General features: G+C 44.5%; 1 long non-coding RNA gene across 3 annotated transcripts in view; it reads right to left on the bottom strand.

Moving 5' to 3' along the window:
* Nucleotides 1–19,733, bottom strand: part of LOC138852469 (uncharacterized) — a 75,202-nt gene extending 55,469 nt beyond the window's left edge. Inside the window, exons 1-2 of one of the 3 annotated variants that reach the window (XR_011391791.1) lie at nt 19,323–19,733; nt 18,348–18,488 (exon numbers count right to left, since the gene is read on the bottom strand). This is a non-coding gene — a long non-coding RNA (uncharacterized lncRNA). The remainder of the gene's footprint in view (nt 1–18,347; nt 18,489–19,322) is intronic. The other 2 variants (XR_011391800.1, XR_011391797.1) reach the window with 2 other exon arrangements.
* Nucleotides 19,734–24,366: the final 4,633 nt, after the last annotated feature.

The following is a 24,366-nucleotide window of genomic DNA, read 5'->3' as shown; positions in this document are numbered from 1 at the left end:
CCCATGCTGTCTGCCAGCTTAGTTCATATTTCGCGCCATGCTGGTGCTGCCACCTGTAGGCCTTGCCACTTCAGTATGCCCAGACTTGCCTCACTCTCACTCACACAGCGGCCTAGCAGCAAGACACAAGGCCTCCCAGCTCTCTCTCGTGGGATGGCCCTGCCCGGGCCATGGGCTCAAACACACAAGCGTGTGCACCCACTACGACATTATCAATAAACAAAGAAGCCTCCGAAGAAGACGTATCATTAACCACCCGCTTGCTGCAGCACCTACCAAACAATCTCGTTATAATGGTACCAGCGGTGGTCGCAGCGTTGTGTTTACCCCGAGAGGAAGGAAGAGGGATGAAGTCATCTTCACTTCATCATCCCATGCAAGAAGCATCCGTCTCTCAACAAGTTATCCTGATGTTGTGTCTGCACGTTTGAGCATCCAGACACAGGTACAAGCAGGATCCAGGCCGAAATTTGCCAAAATTCTCCGAGAATTGTAAGTGGCGTCACAGTGACCCCACGCTACAGTGTCTCCACGCTACAGTGTCCCACGCTGTTTCTCAAGTCACGTGTTCAGCGTCACTTGTATGCTGTTGTTGTTGTTCAGCTCAGCACAGCTGTTTCAGCAAGCCAGAGGTGAGTTTTGCGGTGATTTCTGCGTCCAGTGTGAGCTTCTCCACGTGTTTGTGGGTGGGGGAGGAGAGGAGAGGAAGTGGCTGTTCCTCACCTTGCCCATGCTCGCCCTACTCACACTCACCCGTCTACCATACACCACTCACCACTGCCCACTCCCTCTGCTGTGTTTTCTGCTGTTTTCCATGTGAATTCATTTCCAGAGCTGTGTATCCGAGTGCCCGAGGCCACTCGAAGCTACGTGGACCAGCATGCTACGTAGATCACGACGCCACGTGGATTGCGATGCCACGTGGGTGTTGGCGATGTCACGTAGACCTACGAGCTACGTGAGTTACCAGATGTCCCAAGACCTCATGCTGTGGTCTGCTGCCCGCATCACATTGACGTCACCCACGATGCTGCCCGACTTCATGATGTCACGATGTCTGCCTGATGTCACCTTGAGATGTCTGCTGACGTCACAGTCCTGCTGACGTCACCTGACGTCATCACGCCTGACATCACATGATGTCACATCGAGTGTTTCTAGTAATTATTTTAGTATTGTCGAGAAGATTGAGAGAAAATATATGTCGTGTGTTAATTAATTCTTCTCAGTCAGTGTTCTCACATGTTAGTGTACCGTATGTACAGCGGTGTGTTTAAAGTTTCCGTGTGTCCAGTGAGGTCTGAGCCAGACCTGAGTTGCACCACTGTGTTAAGTCACCCGTGTGACCAGTGTGTTTGACAGCTGATTACTCAGCCCTGAGCATATGAGCCCTCTTGTACAGAAAGCTTTTATGCTCGTCGCTCGTGATGTTCTGCAGAATCGTACCTGCTATGATTCCCATCGAGATTTGTTTCACTTCACCTCCAGACCGTCAGAGTGCAGTTATATGTAGAGAAACAAGTCTGGGGATGCTTAGACTAACCTCTGCTATAACTCCAACTGCCGAGAGAATGACACGCTGTGTCAGCCTCATGTCACAAGCTTCAGTGAGCAGCCTCCACAAAGAAGATGTCACTTTGACTGCTAGCTCTCTCACTGCAGTCTGGTGTATGATGTTACGACTCCCAGATGTTTCGCCCAGTCGTCTCTGCCACGACTCGCTCCACAACTCGCTCCACGCTCGCCGGCAGTGACAGCCCAGCGACAGTACCAGTCGAGAAGTGTCCTCCTGAGTCGCTTGCCAGAAGTCCTGCCCTGTTGCCGAGTTTTGTCGACGCCTCACTCGAGGGCACCAGCATGTCGTGCCCCAGGTTGAGTGAAAACCTGCAGTGACTCCTACGATGTCTGCTTCACCATTCCAGAGGAGACCGTAACCTGTTACGTCACAGCTCAGCCGCAGCGATGTCTCCGGTGTTGCAGTATCTGTCCAGACGCAGGAAGGCGTGCAGTGATGCCCTTCGACGCTCACTGCCTATGACCACGATGTTTAGCACACCCCACATGTTTTTTTCTTCCCTCCCTGTAGGAAGTTTTTTTTTCCATGTTCATATGTATATATATGTTTTTATTTTGTGTTCTGTGCCCTGTTCCTACGAGAGAGAGACCGAGTTTCTTTTACCACCAGTATTGTCGCGTCGGGACGACGGGCGGTAGGTGGCCGAGCGTATGTAGACAGCCTGTACTGTCTGCACAGACAGCCCATGCTGTCTGCCAGCTTAGTTCATATTTCGCACCATGCTGGTGGTGCCACCTGTAGGCCTTGCCACTTCAGTATGCCCAGACTTGCCTCACCCTCACTCACACAGCGGCCTAGCAGGAAGACACAAGGCCTCCCAGCTCTCTCTCGTGGGATGGCCCTGCCCGGGCCATGGGCACAAACACACAAGCCTGTGTACCCACCACGACTTAATAATAAACGAAGAAGCCTTCGAAGACGTATCATTAACCACCCGCTTGCAGCACCTACCAAACAAACCCATTATATATATGATTATATACACCTGGAAATCCTAGAGGGACTAGTACCGAACTTGCACACGAAAATCACTCTCTACGAAAGCAAAAGACTCGGCAGACAATGCAACATCCCCCCAATGAAAAGCAGGGGTGCCATTAGCACGTTAAGAGACAACACAATAAGTGTCAGGGGCCCAAGACTGTTCAACTGCCTCCCAGCATACATAAGGGGGGATTACCAATAGACCCCTGGCTATCTTCAAGCAGGCACTGGACAAGCACCCAAAGTCGGTACCTGACCAGCCGGGCTGTGGCTCGTACGTTGGATTGCATGCAGCCAGCAGTAACAGCCTGGTTGATCAGGCTCTGATCCACCATGAGGCCTGGTCACAGACCAGGCTGTGGGAGCGTTGACCCCCGGAACTCTCTCCAGGTAAACTCCAGGTAATCTTGTATCTCTTCCGCCTGCGTTCTAGGGAGTACAGGTCGAGGAACTTCAAGCATTCCAAGTAATTGAGGTGTTTTATCGCAGTTATGTGCACCATGAAGGTTCTCTGTACATTTTCTAGGTCAGCAATTTCACCTGCCTTGAAACGTGTGGTTAACGTGCAGCAATATTCCAGCCTAGATAAAACAAACGACATGTAGAGGTCGTCATGGGCTTGGCCTTCCTAGTTTTGAAGGTTCTCATCATCCATCCTGTCATTTTTCTAGAAGATGTGATTGATACAATGCTGTGGTCTTTGAAAGTGAGATTCACTGACATTATCACTCCCAGGTCTTTTACTTAAGTTTTTCACTCTATTGTGTAGTTGAAGTTAAGCTTTAATTTCCTTACATTTTCCATATTGGAGTAATTGACATTTCTCACCATTGAACTTCATATTGTGCTCTGCAGCCCATTTAAAGATTTGGTTGATGTCTGCCTGGAGTCTTGCAGTGTCTTCAATGGAGGATACTGTCATGCAAAATCGGGTGTCATGTGCAGAGAAAGACACGGTGCCGTGGCTTACATCCCTGTCTATGTCAGATATGAGGATGAGGAACAGGGTGGGAGCGAGTACTGTGCTTTGTGGAACAGAGCTTTCCACAGTAGCCGCCTCAGACTTTGCTCTGTTTACTATTACTCCTTGTGTTCTATTTGTTAGGAAATTATAGATACATCTACCAACTTTTCCTATTCCTTTATCACGCATTTTGTGCACTATTACTCCATACCTGGAAAGAGTTTCGGGGGTCAACACCCCCATGGCCCAGTCTGTGACCAGGCCTCATGGTGGATCAGGGCCTGATCAACCAAGCTGTTGCTGTTAGTTGCATGCAACCGGACGTACGAACCACAGCCCAGCTGGTCAGGTACTGACTTTAGGTGCCTCTCCAGCGCCTTCCTGAAGACAGCCAATGGTTTATTGGTATTCCCCCTTAGGTATGCTGGGAGGCAGTTGAATTGTCTTGGGCCCCTGACACTTATTGTGTTGTCTCTTATCCTGCTAGTGGCACCCCTTCTTTTCATTGGGGTATGTTGCACCGTCTGCAGAGTCTTTTGCTTTTGTAGGGAGAGATTTTCGTGTGCAAGTTCGGTACCAATTCCTCTAGGATTTTCCAAGTGTATATAATCATATATCACTCCTGCCTGCATTCTAGGGAGTACAGGTTGCGGAACTTCAAGCGTTCCCAATAATTTAGGTGTTTTATCGCAGTTATGTGTCTCACGAAGATTCTCTGTACATTTTCTAGGTTAGCAATTTCAACTGCCCTGAAAAGTGCTGTTAGTGTGGGGTAATAGTCCAGCCAAGATGGAACAACAGACCTGAAGTGTCATCATGTGCTTGGCATCCCTAGTTTTGAAGGTTCTCATTATCCATCCTTTGATTTTTTTTGACTATAATAGTCCATCATAGCCTATCCCACACTATCCTTGGCTATCCTACGCTGTCCTGGCCTATGAAAAACTATTCTAGGCTATCCTAGCCTATCCCAAACTATCCTAGGCTATCCTACCCTATTCTAGCCTATCCCCTACTATCTTAGGCTATCCTACCCTATCCCACACTATTCTAGGCTATACTAGCCTATCCCACATTATCCTATGGTATCCTACCCTATCCCACACTATCCTAGACTATCCTACTCTATCTTAGCCTATCCCACACTATCCTGGGCTATCCTACCCTATCCTTTCCTATCCCACACAATCCTAGGTTATCCTATCATATCCTAGCTTATTCCACACTATCCTAGGCTATCCTAAACTATCCTAGGATATCCCACACTATCCTAAGCTATCCTATGGCATCCTAGCCTATCCCACACTATCCAAGGTTATCCAACTATGCTAACCTATTGAACACTATCCTAGACTATCCTATCCAATCCTAGCATATCCCATGCAATCCTACCCTATCCCACACTATCATACACTATCCTTCCATATCCTAGCCTATCCCACACTATCCTAGGCTATCCTACCCTATTCTTGCCTATCCCACATTATCCTCGGCTAACCTCCCCTATCCTAGCCTAGCCAACACTCCCATAGGATATCCTAGCCTATGCAACAGTATCCTAGGCTATCATACCCTATACTAGCCTTTCCCACACTATCCTAAGTTATCCTACCGTATCCAAGCCTATCCCACACTATCCTAGGCTATCCTACCCTTATCTAGCCTATCCCAAACTATACTAGGCTATCCTACCCTATCCTAGTCTATCCCACACTGTCCTAGGATGTCTTACCCTATCCTAGCCTATTCTACATTATCCTAGGCTATCCTACCCTATCCTAGCCTATCACACACTATCCTAGGCAATCCTAAGCTATCCTAGCCTATCCCACATTATCCTCGGCTATTCCACCCTTTCCTAGCCTTTTCCACACTGTCCTAGGGCATCCTACACAAACCTAGCCTATCCCACACATTCCTAGGTCATCCTACTGTATCTTAGCCTATCCCAAACTATTCACGGCTATCAAACTATATCCTGTCCTAATCCACCGTATCCTTGGCTATCCTACCCTATTCTAGAAAATCCCACACTATCGTAGGCTATCCTACCATATCCTAAACTATCCCACATTATCCAAGGCTATTATACCCTATCCTAGCATATCCACACTATCCTAGGCTATCCTACCCCATCATAGCCTATCCCACACTATCCAAGGCTGTCCTACCCTATGCTAGGGTATCCCACACTATCCTAGACAATCCTACCCTACTCTAGCCTATCCCAAACTATCCTAGCCTCTCCTACCCTATACTACCTTATTCAATACTATCCTAGGGTATCCTACCCTATCCTAACCTGTCCCATACTATCCTAGGGTATCCTATTCTAGCCTATGCCACACTATCCTAGGCTCTCCTACCCTTTCCTAGCCTATCCCACACTTTCCTAGGCTCTCCTTCCCAATCCTAGCCCATCCCACACAATCCTAGGCTGTCATACCCTATCCTAGCCTATCCCACCCTATCCTAGCCTATCCAACACTACCCTAGCCTTTCCCACACTATCCTAGGCTATCCAACCCTATTCTAGCCTATCCCATAGTATCCTAGGTTATCCTACCATTTCCTAGCCTGTCACACACTATCCTAGGCCATCCTACCCTATCGTACCCTATCCCACACTATCCTAGGTTATCAAACCCTATCCTAGCCTATCCCACATCATACCAGGCTATACCTCACTATTCTAGGCTATACTTTTGTATCCTAGCTAATCCCACACTGTCCTAGGCTATCGTACCCTATCCTACACTATCCTAGGCTATCCTACCCTATCCCACACAATCCTAGGCTATCCAACCTTATCCTAGCTTATCCCACACTATCGCAGGCTATCATATCATACCCTAGGCTATCCCACACTATTCTACCCTATCCTAGCATATCCTATGCTGTAGTAGGCTAGTCTACAACATCCTAGCCTATCCCTCACTATCCTAAGCTATCAAACTCTATCCTAGCCTCTCCCATTCTACCCTAGGCTATCCCACCTTATTCTAGGCCATCCCACACTATCCTAGATTATCTCAGCCTATACCACACTATTTTAAACTTTCCTACTCTATCATAGCCTCTCTCACACTATCATAGGCTATCCTACCCTATCCTAGCCCATCCCACACTATCCTAGGATATTCTTCCATATCCTGGACTAATACACACTATCCTAGGCATTCCTACCCTATCCTAGCCTCTTGCACACTCCTAGGCTATCCTACAATATCCAAGCCTATGCCTCACTATCCTAGGCTACCTTTCCCAATCCTAGCCTATCGCACATTATCCTAGGCTATCCTATCAAGTCCGACCCTATCCCACACTATCCTAGGCTATCATACCCTATGCTAGCCTATCCCACTGTCCTAGGCTATCCTACCCTATGCCACACTATCCTTGGCTATCCTACCCTATCCTAGCCTATTCCACACTATAATAGGCTATCCTACCTTATCCTCGCCTATGCCACACTATCGTAAACTTTCCTATCCTATCCTAGCCTATTGCGCACTATCTTAGGCTCTTCTACCCTATCCTAGCCTATCCAACACTATCCTCATCTATCCTACCCTATACTACACTATTCTGCCCAATCCTAGCGTATCCCATGCTATATTAGGCTATCCTACCCTCTCCTAGCCTATCCCACACTATCCTAGGCTATCCTACCCTATCCCACATAATTCTACACTATCCTGTCCTATCCTAGCCTATCCCACACTGTCCAAGGCTTTCCTACCCTATCCTAGCCTATCTCACAATGTCCTAGGCTATCCTACCTTATCTTAGCCTATCCCAAAATTTATGCTATCTTACCCTATCCTAGCCTATCCCAAATTATCCTAGGCTATCCTACCCTGGCTGAATCTATCCCACGCAATCCTAGGCTAATATACCCTATACTAGCCTATCCCACACTATACTAGGCTATCCTATCCTACACTATTCTAGGCTATCTGACTCTATGCACACTATCCTAGGCTATCCTACCCTATCCTAGCCCGTCCCACACTATCCAAGGCTGTCCTACCCTAATGTACCCTATCCTACACGATCCAAGGCTATCATACCATATCCCTGCCTATCCCACACCATCCTAAGCTATCATACCCTATCCCACGCTTTCCAAGGCTTTCCTACCCTATCTTAGCCTATCCAACACTATACAAGGCTATCATACCATATCCTAGCCTATCCCACACTATCCTAGGCTATCCTACCCTATCCCACACTATCCTTGGCTGCCCTACCCTATCATAGCCTATACCACACCATCGTAGGTTGTCCCACTCTGTCCTCTGTCCTAGACTAATGCACACCACCCTAGGCTATCTCACCCTCTCCTAGCCTATCCCACACTATCCTACCCTATTCTAGCACATCCTACTCTATCACAGGCTATCCATCTCTATCCTAGCCTATCCCACACTATCCTAGGCTATCATACCATATCAAACCTATCCCATACAATCCTAGGCTATCCTACCCTGTACTTGCCTATCCCACACTATCCTAGGCTTTCTTACCCTACCCTTTCCTATCTTAGGCTATCTTACCTTAACCTAGCCAATCTTATGCTATCCTACCCTATCCTATCCCACACTATCCTAGGCTATCCTAACCAATCCTAGCATATCCCACACTATCCTAGGCTATCCGACTTAATCCTAGCCTATCCTACACTATCCTAGGCAATCCTTCCCTATTGTAGCCTATCCCACACTATCCTAGGCTATCCTATCCAATCCTAGCCTATCAAAAACTATCCTAGGCCACCCTACCCTATCCTAGCATATCCCACACTATACTAGGCTATCATACCCTATCCTAGCATATCCCACACTATCCAAGGCTATTCTAACCTATCCCACTATCCTAGGCTACCCTATCACATCCTAGCCTATCCCACACTATCATTGACTATCCTACCCTCTCCTAGCCTATCTCACACTACGCTAGGCTATCTTACCCAGTCCTAGCCTATCCCACACTATCCTAGGCTATCCTACCCTATCCTAGGCTCTCCTACACTATTCTAGCCTATAGTGTGGGATAGGCTTGGATAGGGTAGAATAACCTTGGACAGTGTAGGATAGTCTGGGATAGGGGAGGATAGCCTAGGACATTGTGGGATAGGCTTGAATAAAGTAGGAAAGCTTAGGATAGTGAGGGACAGGCTACGATTGGGAAGGATAGGCTAAGATAGTGTGAGATAGGCTAGGATAGGGTAGGATAGCCAAGTATAATGTGGGATAGTCTAGGATTGGGGAGGATAGCCTAGGGTAGCATGGGATAGGCAAGAATAGGGTAGGATATTCTAGGATAGTGTTGGAGGGGCAAAGATAGTGTCAGATAGCCTAGGATAGTGTGGCATGGGGTAGGATAGCCTAGTATAGTGTGAGATATGCTAGGATAGGGTAGGATAGCCTAGGATAGTGTAGAATAGGCTAGGATAGGGTAAGATAGCCTTGTATAGTGTGGGATAGGCAAGGAAAAGGTATGATAGCCTAGGATAGTGTGGAATAGGGTAGGATAGCCTAGTATAGTGTGGAATAGGCTAGGATAGGGTACTAGAGCCTATGTTAGTGAGGGATAGGCTAGGATAGAGTAGGACAGCATAGGATAGTGTGGGATAGGATAGGGTAGGGTATGAAACTGTAGGATAGTGTTGGATAGGCTAGCATAGGGTAGGGTAGCCTAGGATAGTGTGGGATAGGCTAGGATATGGTAGAATAGCCTACTATAGTATGAGAAAGGCAGGATAGGGTATGCTAGCTAAGGATAGTGTGGGTTAGGCTAGAGTAGGATAGCCTAGGTTAGTGTAGGATATGTTAGGATAGGGTAGGATAGACTAGGATAGTGTGGGTTAGGTTAAGATAGGGTAGCACAGCCTGGAATAGTGTGGGATAGGCTAGGATAAAGTTGGATAGAAAAGGATAGTGTGCAATAGGCTAGGATAGGGTAGGATAGCCTTGGATAGTGTAGGATAGGCTAGGTTAGAATATGATAGCCCAATGTAGGATAGGCAAGGATATGGTAGGATAGCCTAGGATAGTGTGGCATATCCTTGGATAGGGTAGAATAGCCTAGGGCAATATGGAATAGGCTAGGATACGGTAGGATAGCCTAGGATAATGTGGGATAGGCTAGGAAAAAGTAGGATTGCCTATTACAGTGTTGGTTAGGCAAGGAGAGGGTAGAATAGCTAAGTATAGTGGGGGGTAGGTGAGATAGAATAGGATGGCCTATGATAGTGTAGGATAGGCTAGGATAGGGTAGGATAGTAGGATTGGGAAGGATAGCCTAGGAAAGTGTGAGGTAGGCTACTGTAGAGTAGAATAACATAGAAAAGTGTGGGATAAGCTAGGATAGGGTAGGACAGCCATTGATAATATGGGATAGGCTAGGATAGGGTGATAGCCTAGGACAGTGTGGGATAATATAGGCAAGGATATGGAAGGATAGCCAAAGATAGTGTGGGATAGGCTAGGATAGGGTAGGATAGTCTAGGATAGTGTGGGGTAGGCTAGGATATGGTAGAATAGCCTAGGATAGTGTGGGATAGTCTAGGTTAGGGTAGGATAACCTAGTGTAGGATCGGCTAGGATAAAGTAAGATAGCCTAGGATAGTGTGGAATATGCTAGGATTGGATAGGATAGCTTAGAATAGTGTGGGATAGGGTAGAATAGGGTATGATAGCCTATGATAGTGTGGGATATGCTAGGATAGGGTAGGATAGCACAGGATAGTGTGGGATAGACTAGGACAGGGTAGGACAGTGTAGAATAATGAGACAGGCTTGGATAGGGTAGGATAGCCTAGGATTTTGTAGGATAGACTAGGATAGGGTAGTGTGCAATCAGCTAGAAGAGCATATGATACCCTAGGATAGTGTGGGATAGGCTAGGATAGGGTAGGATAGCCTAGGGTAGTGTGAGATAAGCTAGGATAGAGTAGGATAGCCTATGATAGTGTGGGAAAGGCTATGATAGGGTAGGATACCATGGGATAGTGTTGAATACCTTAGAATAGGGTAGGATACCCTGGGATTGTGTGGGATAGGCAAGGATAGGGTAGCATAGCCTAGGATAGTGTGGGATAGGCTAGAATACAGTTGGATAGCCAAGGATTGTGTGGGAAAGGGTAAGATAGGGTAGTATAGCATGGGACAGTGTGAGATAGGCTAGGATAGTGCATGATGGCCTAGGATAGTGTTGGATAGGGTAGGATAGCCTAGGATGGTGTCAGATAGGGTAGGATAGTCTAGGAAATTGTGAGATAGGCTAGGATAGTGTGCAATAACCAAGGAGAGTGCTGGATAGGCTAGGATATTGTAGGATAGCTTAGGATAGTGTGGGACAGCCTAGGATAGGGTAGAATAGCTTAGGATTGCGTGGGATAGGATAGGAAAGGGTAGGATAGCCTAGGTTAGTGTGGGATAGGCTGGGATAGAGTAGGATAACCTAGGATAGTGTGGGAATGGAAAGGATAGGTTAGGATAGTATAGGATAGTGTGGGATTGGCTAGGATAATGTAGTATATCCTGGGATTGTGTGGGATAGGTTAGGATACAGTATGATAGCCTAGGATAGTGTGGGATAGGCTAGGGTAGGCTAGGATAGGGAAGGGCAGCCTAGGATAGTGTGGGATTAACTAGGATAGGGTTGGAAAGCCTAGGATAGTGTGGGATAGGGTAGGATAGGGTGGAATAGCCTATGATAATGTGGGATAAACTAGGATAGGGTAGGATAGCCTAGGATAGTGTGGGATAGGTTATGATGGAATAGGATAGCCTAGGTTAGTGTGGGTAAGGCTAGGATAGCATTGGATAGCCTAGGATAGTGTGGGATATGTTAGGATAGGGTAGGATAGCCTAGGATAGTTTGGAATAGGCTAGGATAGGGTAAAATTGCATCAGTGGGATATGCTAGGATAGGGGAGGATAGCCTAGGACAGGGTAGGATAGATAATTATAGTGTGGGATAGATAATTAGTGAGGGATAGGTTAGGATAGGGTAGTATGGTCTGGGATATTGTGTTATAAGCTAGGATACGGTAAGATTGCATAGGATAGTGTGGGATAAGCTAGGATAGGGTAGGATTAAGATTCTGTGGGATAGGCTAGGATAGAGTAGGATAGCCTAGGATAGTGTGAGTTATGTTTATATAGGGTAGGATGGCCTAGGATAGCATGCGATAGGCTATGAGAGGGTTAGATAGCCTAGGATAGTTTGGGATATGCAAGGATATTGTAGGATAGTGTAGGAGAGTGTGACAAAGGATAGGATAGGGTAGAATAGCCTAGGATAGTGTTGGATAGCCTAGGACAGTGTGAAAGGCTAAGACAGGGGTAGGATAACCTGGGGCAGTGTGGGATAGCCTAGGATAGTGTAGGACAGCCTAGGATAATGTGGGTTAAGTTAGGATACTTTAGGATAGCCTAGCATCGTGTGGAATAGGCTAGGATAGGGTATGATTGACTAGGATAGTGTGGGATATGCTAGAAAATGGGTAGGATAGCCTAGGATAGTGTGGGATATGCTACGATAGGGTAGGATAGCCTTGGATAGTATGGAATAGGCAAGGATAGGGTAGGATAGCCTAGGATAGTGTGGGATATGCTTGGATAGGGTAGGATAGCCTAGGATAGTGTGGGATAGGCTAGAATAGTGTAGGATAGTGTGGGATAGGCAAGGATAGTGTAGGACAGCCCAGGATAGTGTGGGATAGGTTAGGATAGGGTAGGTGAGATTAGGATAATGTGATAGACAAGGATAGGGTAGGATAGTTTGGGATAGGATAGCCTAGGATAGTGTGGGATAGCCTAGGATAGGGTAGAATAGCTTAGGATTGTGTGGGATAGGCTAGGAAAGGGTAGGATAGCCTTGGTTAGTGTGGGATAGGCTAGGATAGAGTAGGATAACCTAGGATAGTGTGGGAATGGAAAGGATAGGTTAGGATAGCATAGGATAATGTGGGATAGGCTAGGATAATGTATATCCTAGGATAGTGTGGGATAGGCTAGGATAGGGAAGGACAGCCTAGGATAGTGTGGGATTAGCTAGGATAGGGTAGGATGGCCTAGGATAGTTTGGAATAGACTAGGATATGGTAAAATTGCATCAGTGTGGGATATGCTAGGATAGCCTATGACAGGGTAGGATAGATAATTATAGTGTGGGATAGATAATAATAGTGAGGGATAGGTTAGGATAGAGTAGGATAGCCTAGGATAAGATAATATTGCCTAGGATAGTGTGGGACAGGCTAGGATACGGTAGCATAGATTAAGATTCTGTGGGATAGGCTAGGATAGAGTAAGATAGCCTAGGATAGTGTGGGATATGCTTAGATAGGGTAGGATGGCCTAGGATAGTGTGGGATAGGCAAGGATATTGTAGGATAGTGTAGGAGAGTGTGGCAAAGGATAGGATAGGGTAGAATAGCCTAGGAAAGTGTCGGATAGCCTAGGATACTGTGTGAAAGGCTGAGAAAGGGGTAGGATAACCTGGGGCAGTGTGTGATAGCCTAGGATAGTGTGTGAAAGGCTAGGATAGGGTAGGATAACCTGGGATAATGTGGGACAGCCTAGGATAATATGGGATAGCTTAGGATAGGGTATGACTGACTAGGATAGTGTAGGATATGCTAGAAAATGGGTAAAATAGCTTAGCATAATGTGGGATATGCTAGGATAGGGTTGGGTAGCCTTGGATAGTATGGGATAGGCAAGGATAGAGTAGGATAGCCTAGGATAGTGTGGGACAGGCTAGGATAGGGTAGGATAGCCTATGATAGTGTGCTATAGGCTTGGAGAGGGGAAAGATTGCCTGAGATTGTGTGGGATAACCTAGGATAGTGTAGGATAGCCTAGGAGAGTGTGGGATAGGCTAGGATAGGGTAGGATAGCCTAGGATAGTATAGGATAGCCTTGGGTAGTGTGATATAGGATAGGATAGCCAAGGAGAGTGTAGGATAGGCTAGGTTAGGGTAGGAGAGTGGGATAGGCTAGGATAGTGCAGGAGAGCGAAGGATAGTGTGGGTTATCCAAGGATAGGGTTGGACAGCCTAGGATAGTGTTGGATAGGTTGGGATAGGGTAGGATAGCCTAGAATAATGTTGCATAGGCAAGGATAGGGTAGGATAGCCTAGGATAGTTTGGGATAGGACAGGATAGCCTAGGATAGGGTAGAATAGCTTAGGATTGTGTGGGATAGGCTAGGAAAGGGTAGGAGAGCCTAGGTTAGTGTGGGATAGGCTAGGATAGAGTAGGATAACCTAGGATAGTGTGGGAATGGAAAGGATAGGTTAGGATAGCAAAGGGTAGTGTGGGATAGGCTAGGATAATGTAGTATATCCTGGGATTGTGTGGGATAGGCTAGAATACAGTATGATAGCCTAGGATAGTGTGGGATAGGCTAGGGTAGGCTAGGACAGGGAAGGACAGCATAGGAGAGTGTGGGATAGGCTAGGATAGGGTAGGATAGCCTAGGATAGTGTGGGATAGCCTAGGACAGGGTAAGATACCCTAGGATAGTATGGGATAGGCTAGGATAGGGTAGGATAGCCTAGGATAGTGGGATATGCTAGGATAGGGTAGGATAGCCTAGGATAGTTTGGAATAGGCTAGGATAAAATTGCATCAGTGTGGGATATGCTAGGATAGTGTAGGATAGCCTATGACAGGGTAGGATATATAATAGTGTGGGATTGATAATTATAGTGAGGGATAGGTTAGGATAGGGTAGGATAGCCTGGGATATTGTGATATAAGGTAGGAGAGATTAGGATAGCCTAGGATGGTGTCATATAGGCTAGGATAGGGTAAGATTTAATAGGATAGTGTGCAATAGGGTAGGATAGGGTAGCATAGATTAAGATTGTGGGATAGGCTAGGATAGAGTAGGATAGCCTAGGATAGTGTGGTATATGCTTAAATAGGGTAGGATGGGCCTAGGATAGTGTGGTATATGCTTAAATAGGGTAGGATGGGCCTAGGATAGTGTGGGATAGCCTAGGATAGTGTGAAAGGCTAAGATAGGGGTAGGATAACCTGGGACAGTGTGGGATAGCCTAGGATAGTGTGAAAGGCTAGGACAGGGGTAGGATAACCTGGGATAGTGTGGGATAGCCTAGGATAGTGTAGGACAGCTTAGGATATGTGGGATAGGTTAAGCCTAGGATAGTGTGGGATAGGCTAGGATAGGGTATGGTTGACTAGGATAGTGTGGGATATGCTAGAAAATGGGTAGGATAGCCTAGGATAGTATGGGATATGCTAGGATAGGGTAGGATAGCCTTGGATGGTATGGGATAGGCAAGGATAGGGTAGGATAGCCTAGGAAAGTGTTGGATAGGCTAGGATAGGGTAGGATAGCCTATGATAGTGTGCTATAGGCTTTGAGAGGGGAAGGATAGCCTGGGATTGTGTGGGATAGCCTAGGATAGTGTGGGATAGGCTAGGATAGGGTAGGATAGCCTAGGATAGTGTAGGATAGGGTAGGTTAGGGCAGGATAGCCTATGATAGTGTGGGATAGGCTAGGATAGTATAGGGAAGTGTGGGATAGGCAAGTATAGGGTAGGACAGCCTAGGATAGTGTATGATAGGTTAGGATAGGGTAGGTGAGCCTAGTATAATGTGTGATAAGCTAGGATAGGGTAGGATAGCCTAGGATAATGTTGCATAGGCAAGGATAGGGTAGGACAGCCTAGGATATTTTGGGATAGGATAGAATAGCCTAGGATAGTGTGGGATAGCCTAGGATAGGGTAGAATAGCTTAGGATTGTGTGGGATAGGCTAGGAAAGGGTAGGATAGCCTAGGTTAGTGTGGGATAGGCTAAGATAGAGTAGGATAACCTAGGATAGTGTGGGAATGGAAAGGATAGGTTAGGATAGCATAGGATAGTGGGATAGGCTAGGATAATGTAGTATATCCTGGGATTGTGTGGGATAGGCTAGGATACAGTATGACAGCCTAGGATAGTGTGGGATAGGCTAGGATAGGGTTGGATAGCCTAGGACAGGGTAGGATAGATAATTTTAGTGAGGGATAGATTAGGATAGGATAGCCTGGGATATTGTGTTATAAGCTAGAATAGCTTAGGATAGTGTGGTATAGGCTAGGATAGGGTAAGATTGCCTAGGATAGTGTGGGATAGGCTAGGATAGTGTAGGATAGCTCTGGTTAGTGTGGGATATGCTTAGATAGGGTAGGATAACTTAGGATAGTGTGGGATATGCTTAGGGTAGGATGGCCTGGGATAGTGGGATAGGCTATAAGAGGGTTAGATAGCCTAAGATAGTTTGGGATAGGCAAGAATATTGAAGGATAGTGTAGGAGTGTGGCAAAGGATAGGATAGGATAGAATAGCCTAGGATAGTGTTGGATAGCCTAGGATAGTGTGTGTGATAGGCTAAGATAGGGGTAGGATAACCTGGGACAGTGTGGGATAGCCTAGGATAGTGTGTGAAAGGCTAGGATAGTGGTAGGATAACTTGGGATAATGTGGGATAGCCTATGATAGTGAAGGACAGCCTAGGATAATGTGGGATAGGTTAGGATAGGGTAGGATAGCCTAGGATAGTGTGGGATATGCTAGAAAATGGGTAGGATAGCCTAGGATAGTGTGGGATAGGCTAGGATAGGGTAGGATAGCCTTGGATAGTGTGGGATAGGCTAGGATAGGGTAGGATAGCCTAGGATAGTGTGGGATAGGCTAGGATAGGGTAGGATAGCCTATGATAGTGTGCTATAGGCTTGGAGAGGGGAAGGATAGCCTGGGATTGTTGGATAGCCTAGGATAGTGCTGGATAGCCTAGGATAGTGTGGGATAGGCTAGGATAGGGTAGGATAGCCTAGGATATAGGATAGCCTTGGGTAGTGTGATAGGCTAGGATAGGATAGCCTAGGATAGTGTAGGATAGGCTAGGTTAGGGTAGGATAGCCTAGGATAGTGTGGGATAGGTTAGGATAGTGTTTTATAGTGTAGGATATTGTGGGATAGGCAAGGATAGGGTAGGACAGCCTAGGATAGTGGGGCATAGGTTAGGATAGGGTAGGTGAGCCTAGGATAATGTGTGATAGGCTAGGATAGGGTAGGATAGCCTAGGATAATGTTGCATAGGCAACGTTATCCTAGGCATCCTGAAGCATCTAAGCTCACGTACAACTCTACAGTCAAGACCATACAAGCCAGACATTTTACCATATTTCCATCTTCATTCTTGAAGGGAAATGTATCAGTCTTTTTGAAACAGCATGACAAGATCCTCAGCTGAAGCACTGAAGACATGTGTCAAGGAACAAAACACCTGGGCTTCGGTAGATAGCATCACCAAAACCTATAATGCCTAAAGATAAACATCACTTTCTCAAACATCTCCATGGCTGCCCAATAACTAATAACTAAAATAATTAAAAAATAAAATAGAAATTATAAATTATGAAAATAACTAATAACAAAAAGCTAAAAAGTAACTAAAAATAACTAAAAACAAGTAAAATTAACTAAAAAGTAAATAAAAATAAGTAATAACTAACAATAACTAAAAAGAATAAGTAAAAATAACTAAAAAATAACTAAATATAACTAAAAATAATAAATAAAAAATAACTAAAAAATAAAGAATAACTAACAAAAATTAACAAAAAATAACTAAAAATATATGAAAAATAACTGAAAATAACTAAAATTAACTAATAACTAAAAATATTAAAAATAACTGAAAAGTAAATAAAAATAACTAGGAAATAACTAAAAATAACTGAAAATCATTAATAACTAAAAATAACTGAGGAGGGAGAGAGGGACACACACACAGGCAGAGGGGGGAGTTGAGGGGCACACACACAGGCAGAGAGGGGGGAGGGAAGGACACATGCACATAGGCAGAGGGGGGAGTTGAGAGGCACACACACAGGTAGAGAGGGGGATGGAGGGACACACACACACACATAGGGGACACACACACACAGATAGAGATGGGGATGGAGGGACACACACACACATAGGGGGCACACACACACAGATAGAGAGGGGGATGGAGGGACACACACACAGGCAGAGAGGGGGGAGGGAAGGACACACACACACAGGCAGATAGGGGGAGAGGTGGGGCACATACACAGGCAGAGGGGGGGAGGGACACATATAGGCAGAGAGGGAGGAGGGTCACATACTGGCAGAAGGGGTAGGGAGGGACACATACAGGCAGAGGGGGAGGGAGGGTGGGAGACACACAGGCAGAGAGGGGGGAGGGAGGGACACACACACAGACCCAGGCAGAGAAGGGGTGAAGGAGGGACACACACAGGCAGAGGGGGAGGAAGGGAGGGACACACACACATAGGCAGAGAGGGGGGAAGAGAGGCACACACACACAGGCAGAGATAAGAAGGACACCCACAGGCAGATGAGGGGGAGGGACACACACACAGGCAGAGGGGGGTTGAGGGACACACACACACAGGCAGAGAGGGGGATGGGACACCCACAGGCAGAGGGAGGGAGGGAGAGGAGGGAGGGACACACACAGGCAGAGTGTTTATTTTTTAATAACAAACACTTTGGCAAATTTACATGGCACTTTCCCACTACCTTTCAGATCCAACAAAGTGGTATTCAAATGGCCAACATATGACTTGAAGTCATTTGCATTTACTTTAAATGTCCTAAACCTATCCAACAGATATTGAACAAAGGACACATTTTCATCCCACGTATGAACAACTACAATTATAACAGTCAGGTAACCTTTCATAAATATTTTTAAGACATCAATCTGCCTCACTTTGACAATTAAACAATAATACATACCAGGTAGTTTTCCACAGGCTTCCTATTCTAGTTTCCACTTGCTGCCTCAGGTTTGCACTCACTCCCTGTGATTTTGACTCACTGCTTCTGGCTACCTCTTCTTGGCTATGGCTTCCCTTACTTCACAATCACATTCATCAACTGTAAGACAGAAACAAATGCCTTTCAAAAATCTAAGAAACAAATTATTTCTATAAGAGGTATTTAACATACTTAAAAGCCTCTTCAAATCCACAATCTTTGTAGCAACTTTTTATCAAGAGCAAATGGATAATTTTCAATAACAAAAACTTTGGCAAAATTTCTTGCCACTACCTAAGTCATGACCCAACAAAGTTATACTAAAATGGCCAACAGATGACTTCTAGTTATTTACATTTACTTGAAATGTCCTAAATCTCTCCAAGAGATATTCAAAATGGGACGCAGGTTCATCACACGCATTACAAACTAACTTCAGTTATAACAACCTGGTAAGCTTTAAAATTGTACAAGAGCCTCATTGATAAATATTATAAAGACAGAAATCTACAATACTACATACTTGGTAACTTTAAAGAGACCTACTTTACAAACCAAAAGGCACGGAAACAGAAACGACTGCTGTGACCCTGGAAAAAGAAGGCATGTTCATGGGCTTTTCATGACTTACAAGGCCCTGGCCAGAATTCCTTGTAAAATAAACTGTCTAGCCTTAGATAAAATTCTCCATGGTAAGGTCAGCATAAGAGAAGTTTGTGTTATTGCAATGGGCTCAGAGCTGCATCTACAATTTAATGCAATGATGCCAAAACACAGCATGTTTCAAGAGAACCATTATCTCCCAGACACCTACATACACTTTAATACCCAGTGTAATCGTTGGTTTTAACAAAATAGTTAAGCAGTAAGGTCCATTATTCCGGAAGTTAGATGCTTCAATGGGACACATTTGTATGGCTTAAGGGAGATTATACTATACAAAAACATGCGTACCATACAGTTCTTTCCTCTAGTTGACTATTGTTGGGGCAAGGGGCTTTCATGCGATCAGGTGAAGACTGCTTCAGCCATTTTGTTTTCTTTTCATCATTGTTGGTTTTCAGGAAGGCTTTGTTTTCTAATTCACAGGTCAATCAATGATCTACGATGATCTCTACCCCTGCAATGTTCCTGGGAAGAAAAAAAAGGTTAAGAGACCGCACACACAAGAAGCGGTTGGCCACAAGTCTAAACTCCCTTCATACCAGTTATGACCAAAATGGTCTTTGGAAAACACAAGAACCTCTGGTCCAACTGGTACTAACCCTAGGAAATCCAGGTACAGAACCTCTGAAGAAGCCTTTTAGGTTCTATATAGTTTGGGTGTCATAAGAGTCCTTGTTGAACTCTTCAATGACCGAAGGACAGACGCTCCATCTTGCCCCTTAACATAACGTCTGCTGCTAACACAGAAAAGAAAGGGATGACCATGGACTTTTCACTAGATTTACGAGGCTCTGTCCAAAATTCCTCGTAAAATAAACTGTCTAGCTTTGGATAAAATTTCTCCTAAGTAAGGTCAACAGAGGAGAACATGCTTCTGTTCCTGCAATGGGCTCAGAACTGCATCTACAATTTAAAGCATTGATGCCAAAAAACAGCATCTTTCATGAGAATCATTATCCCCCAGACAGCTACATACACTTAAATAACCAGTGTAATCCTTGATTTTAACCAAATTGTTAAGCATCTGTTGCAGCCTGGTCCCTAAGCATCTTTCTGCAATATGGCTGCAGGTGGTTCTGTTTATTGCAACATGTACAGTAATAAGGGTAAAAAGCCCCCAGCCCACAATGGGTGGGGCCCTTGACCCTGGGCTTGTCCGACTTGTTCCCTGTAGTCCTGGACCTGTGATGGCTGACTTAAAACTTTTCTGGGCATGTACTAGAGAATTAGACTTATTAAAACTATGGTGGTTATTAGACTGGAAAATGTGGCTTAAACTTCAGAAATTTCTTAATCCTACTTAGTAGGTTCTGAGTGGTAAGTACAACCAAGTTTTTGGTTAGCTAAAAATCTATCACCCAGCTGTAAAGCATAATTAAAATCATCAAGATCCTTCTCCTCATGATATACCTTAAGGTTAGGAGGAACATTTCTCAAAAGATCCTCTAGCCAAATTAGGGAAAGTACACCCTCATAATTGTCTACCACACCTTTTGAGCGGCACCACCTGTTTAGAAGGGACATCTTCTCCTGACTGTATTCCACTAAAGACTGACCTGCCTGAAACTTTAGTCCTCTGAACTTCTGCCGGTACCTTTCTGGCAACATCTGATAAACAAGTAAAAGTACCTCTTTCAGTTTATTATAATCACAAAAGTCCCATTCCTCTAGAGAACTAACTGCTTGTAACCATTTACTAATGAAGTGAGTTCATACTAATGTTGCCCATTCCTTGTCTGTCCTATCTTAGGATTTGGCCATCCTTTGGAACAACAGTAAAAACTTGTCTTTGTCTTTCTCTAGGAATCTGGGCACAAATTTTATGGCTTTGTCCAAATGAAATGCCTCTACCATATTTATTGTGGCTTGTTGAGAAGCAAACTGCCTCTCCTTGTCTCTTTCTTGAGCCCTAAACATTTCTAACTGTTTCTGTTCTTGGAACTTTGTACGTTCAATCCCTAACTGCTCTTTTCTTCCCCACTTACGACTAATTTCAACCTTATAAATTCTGCTTCATTATTCATGTTACTAGCATTGGGATATGATTCATTACTAGCAGTGGGATGTGATTCATTACTAGCAGTGGAATGTGATTCATTACTAGCAGTGGGATGTGATTCATTACTAGCAGTGGGATGTGATTCATTACTAGCAGTGGGATGTGATTCATTACTAGCAGTGGGATGTGATTCATTACTAGCAGTGGGATGTGATTCATTACTAGCAGTGGGATGCAATTCCTTACTGGCAGTGGAATTTGATTCAGGGTCTTCTACAAGATCCCTGTCAGTACTACTCTCTCCAAAGATGACAGACATTTTGGATATCACTAGCACTTGCTATCTACAGCAGAAATTACAAATATAAAATAATAAACCACACAACATAGCACATACACTAAATTAATATTTTGTTCACAATGAATAACAAAAAAAGGCACAATACCGTAACTGGAACGATACACAAATAACCTGCACATAGAAGAGAAGAGCTTACGACGACATTTTGGTCCGAAACATTGTCATAAGCTCCTCTCTTCTACGTGCGGGTTATTTGTGTATTCACAAGGAATTGTTATCACATAACTCCCTAAAAATAAACAGGATTGGACACAAAAACTTTGCAGAAAAATGGGACTATTTACATGTGCAAAGGTAAATTATTCCCAGAAAATTACTGTTATTAATAACACGGGGCTGTGGTTCGTACATCAGCTTATGTGTAGCCAGCAGGAACAGCCTGGATGATCAGACCCTGATCCATAAGGCCTGGTCTCCAACTGGGCCACAGGGGCATCGACCCCGAAAACCCTCTCCAGGTAAACTACAAGTAAACCCTAAAAAATCAGCAATATTGCACACAACACAGGCAGAAAACTTGGTTTATTGCACCAGGAAAGGTAAAGTATTCCCAGAAAATTACTGTTATTAATAACACCCAAAAAAAAAATCAGGAAAATTGCATCCATTGCAGCTATCCATACTATTACCTGGAGAACCTGGAGACCTGGAGAAAGAGTTCCAGGGGTCAACGCCCCCATAGCCCAGTCTGTGACCAGGCCTCATCGTGGATCAGGGCCTGATCAACCAGGCTGTTACTGCTGGCTGCACGCAATCCAACATATGAATCACAGCCCGGCTGGTCAGGTACCGACTTTAGGTGCGTGTCCAGTGCCTGCTTGAAAACAGCCAGGGATCTATTGGTAATCCCCCTTATGTATGCTGGGAGGCAGTTGAACAGTCTTGGGTCCCTGACACTTATTATGTTGTCTATTAAAGTGCTAGTGACACCCCTGCTTTTCATTGGGGGAATGTTGCATCGTGTGCTGAGTCTTTTGCTTTCATAGGGAGTGATTTTCGTGTGCAAGTTTGGTACTAGTCCCTCTAGAATTTTCCAGGTGTATATAATCATGTATCTCTCCCACCTGCATTCCAGGGAGTACAGGTGTTTTATCTGAGTTATGCATGCCATGAAGGTTCTCTGTACATTTTCTAGGTCAGCAATTTCACCTGCCTTAAGAGGTGCTGTTAGTGTGCAGCAATATTCCAGCCTAGATAGAACAAGTGACCTGAAGAGTGTCATCATGGGCTTGGCATCCCTAGTTTTGAAGGTTCTCATTCTCCATCCTGTCATTTTTCTAGCAGATGCAATTAATACAATGTTATGGTCCTTGAAAGTGAGATCCTCCGACATGATCACTCCCACCTCATTCTGCCTATAACTGGTTTCCCTAAAACTCACAGTATCACTACACTCATATTTCATTGGTTTCTCACAAAAACCCATACTACTAACTATTTTTTAACGTAAAGTCCTAACAGCATTGGTCACTGACCCCGCCCCCCCTGACCTAGAAAAGTGAACCCCATCCCTGGCATAAATATTATTTCTGCCTTGTATGGCACTTTCCCATATTATTATTATTTTGACTACTGCTTGATAATACAAGAAATCACAAAAGTACTTACTTGGGATTTCCCTATTTTTCCACTGTGGGTATTATGCATATTGTGATATCACATGTTTACTGTGACCTTATTGCACATTACTATTAACTGGTCTTTCACCTTATAAAAAACTTGCTGCTCTCAAAATTATTAGTTGTTATAAACAACTCAAGACCTTAATGCAGTAAGCCAGGCATAGATATACAATGTTATTATTATAATAAAAAAGAATAGTTTTAAAAATGCAGTATTAGAATGTGGGGCAGAAGTTTGTGGTTATAGGAGGGTGGGGGCAGGAGGAAAGAGGAGTGATTGGTGGAATGATGAAGTAAAGGGTGTGATAAAAGAGAAAAAGTTAGCTTATGAGAGGTTTTTACAAAGCAGAAGTGTTATAAGAAGAGCAGAGTATATGGAGAGTAAAAGAAAGGTAAAGAGAGTGGTGAGAGAGTGCAAAAGGAGAGCAGATGATAGAGTGGGAGAGGCACTGTCAAGAAATTTTAATGAAAATAAGAAAAAATTTTGGAGTGAGTTAAACAAGTTAAGAAAGCCTAGGGAAAATATGGATTTGTCAGTTAAAAACAGAGTAGGGGAGTTAGTAGATGGGGAGATGGAGGTATTGGGTAGATGGCGAGAATATTTTGAGGAACTTTTAAATGTTAAGGAAGAAACAGAGGCAGTAATTTCATGCACTGGTCAGGGAGGTATACCATCTTTTAGGAGTGAAGAAGAGCAGAATGTAAGTGTGGGGGAGGTACGTGAGGCATTACGTAAAATGAAAGGGGGTAAAGCAGCTGGAACTGATGGGATCATGACAGAAATGTTAAAAGCAGGGGGGGATATAGTGTTGGAGTGGTTGGTATTTTTGTTTAATAAATGTATGAAAGAGGGGAAGGTACCTAGGGATTGGCAGAGAGCATGTATAGTCCCTTTATATAAAGGGAAAGGGGACAAAAGAGATTGTAAAAATTATAGAGGAATAAGCTTACTGAGTATACCAGGAAAAGTGTACGGTAGGGTTATAATTGAAAGAATTAGAGGTAAGACAGAATGTAGGATTGCGGATGAGCAAGGAGGTTTTAGAGTGGGTAGGGGATGTGTAGATCAGGTGTTTACATTGAAGCATATATATGAACAGTATTTAGATAAAGATAGGGAAGTTTTTATTGCATTTATGGATTTAGAAAAGGCATACGATAGAGTGGATAGAGGAGCAATGTGGCAGATGTTGCAAGTATATGGAATAGGTGGTAAGTTATTAAATGCTGTAAAGAGTTTTTATGAGGATAGTGAGGCTCAGGTTAGGGTGTGTAGAAGAGAGGGAGACTACTTCCCGGTAAAAGTAGGTCTTAGACAGGGATGTGTAATGTCACCATGGTTGTTTAATA

Source organism: Cherax quadricarinatus, chromosome 1 (assembly GCF_038502225.1).
Source record: "Cherax quadricarinatus isolate ZL_2023a chromosome 1, ASM3850222v1, whole genome shotgun sequence".
Lineage (NCBI taxonomy): Eukaryota > Metazoa > Arthropoda > Malacostraca > Decapoda > Parastacidae > Cherax > Cherax quadricarinatus.
This window is presented reverse-complemented; position numbering and strand designations above follow the sequence as displayed.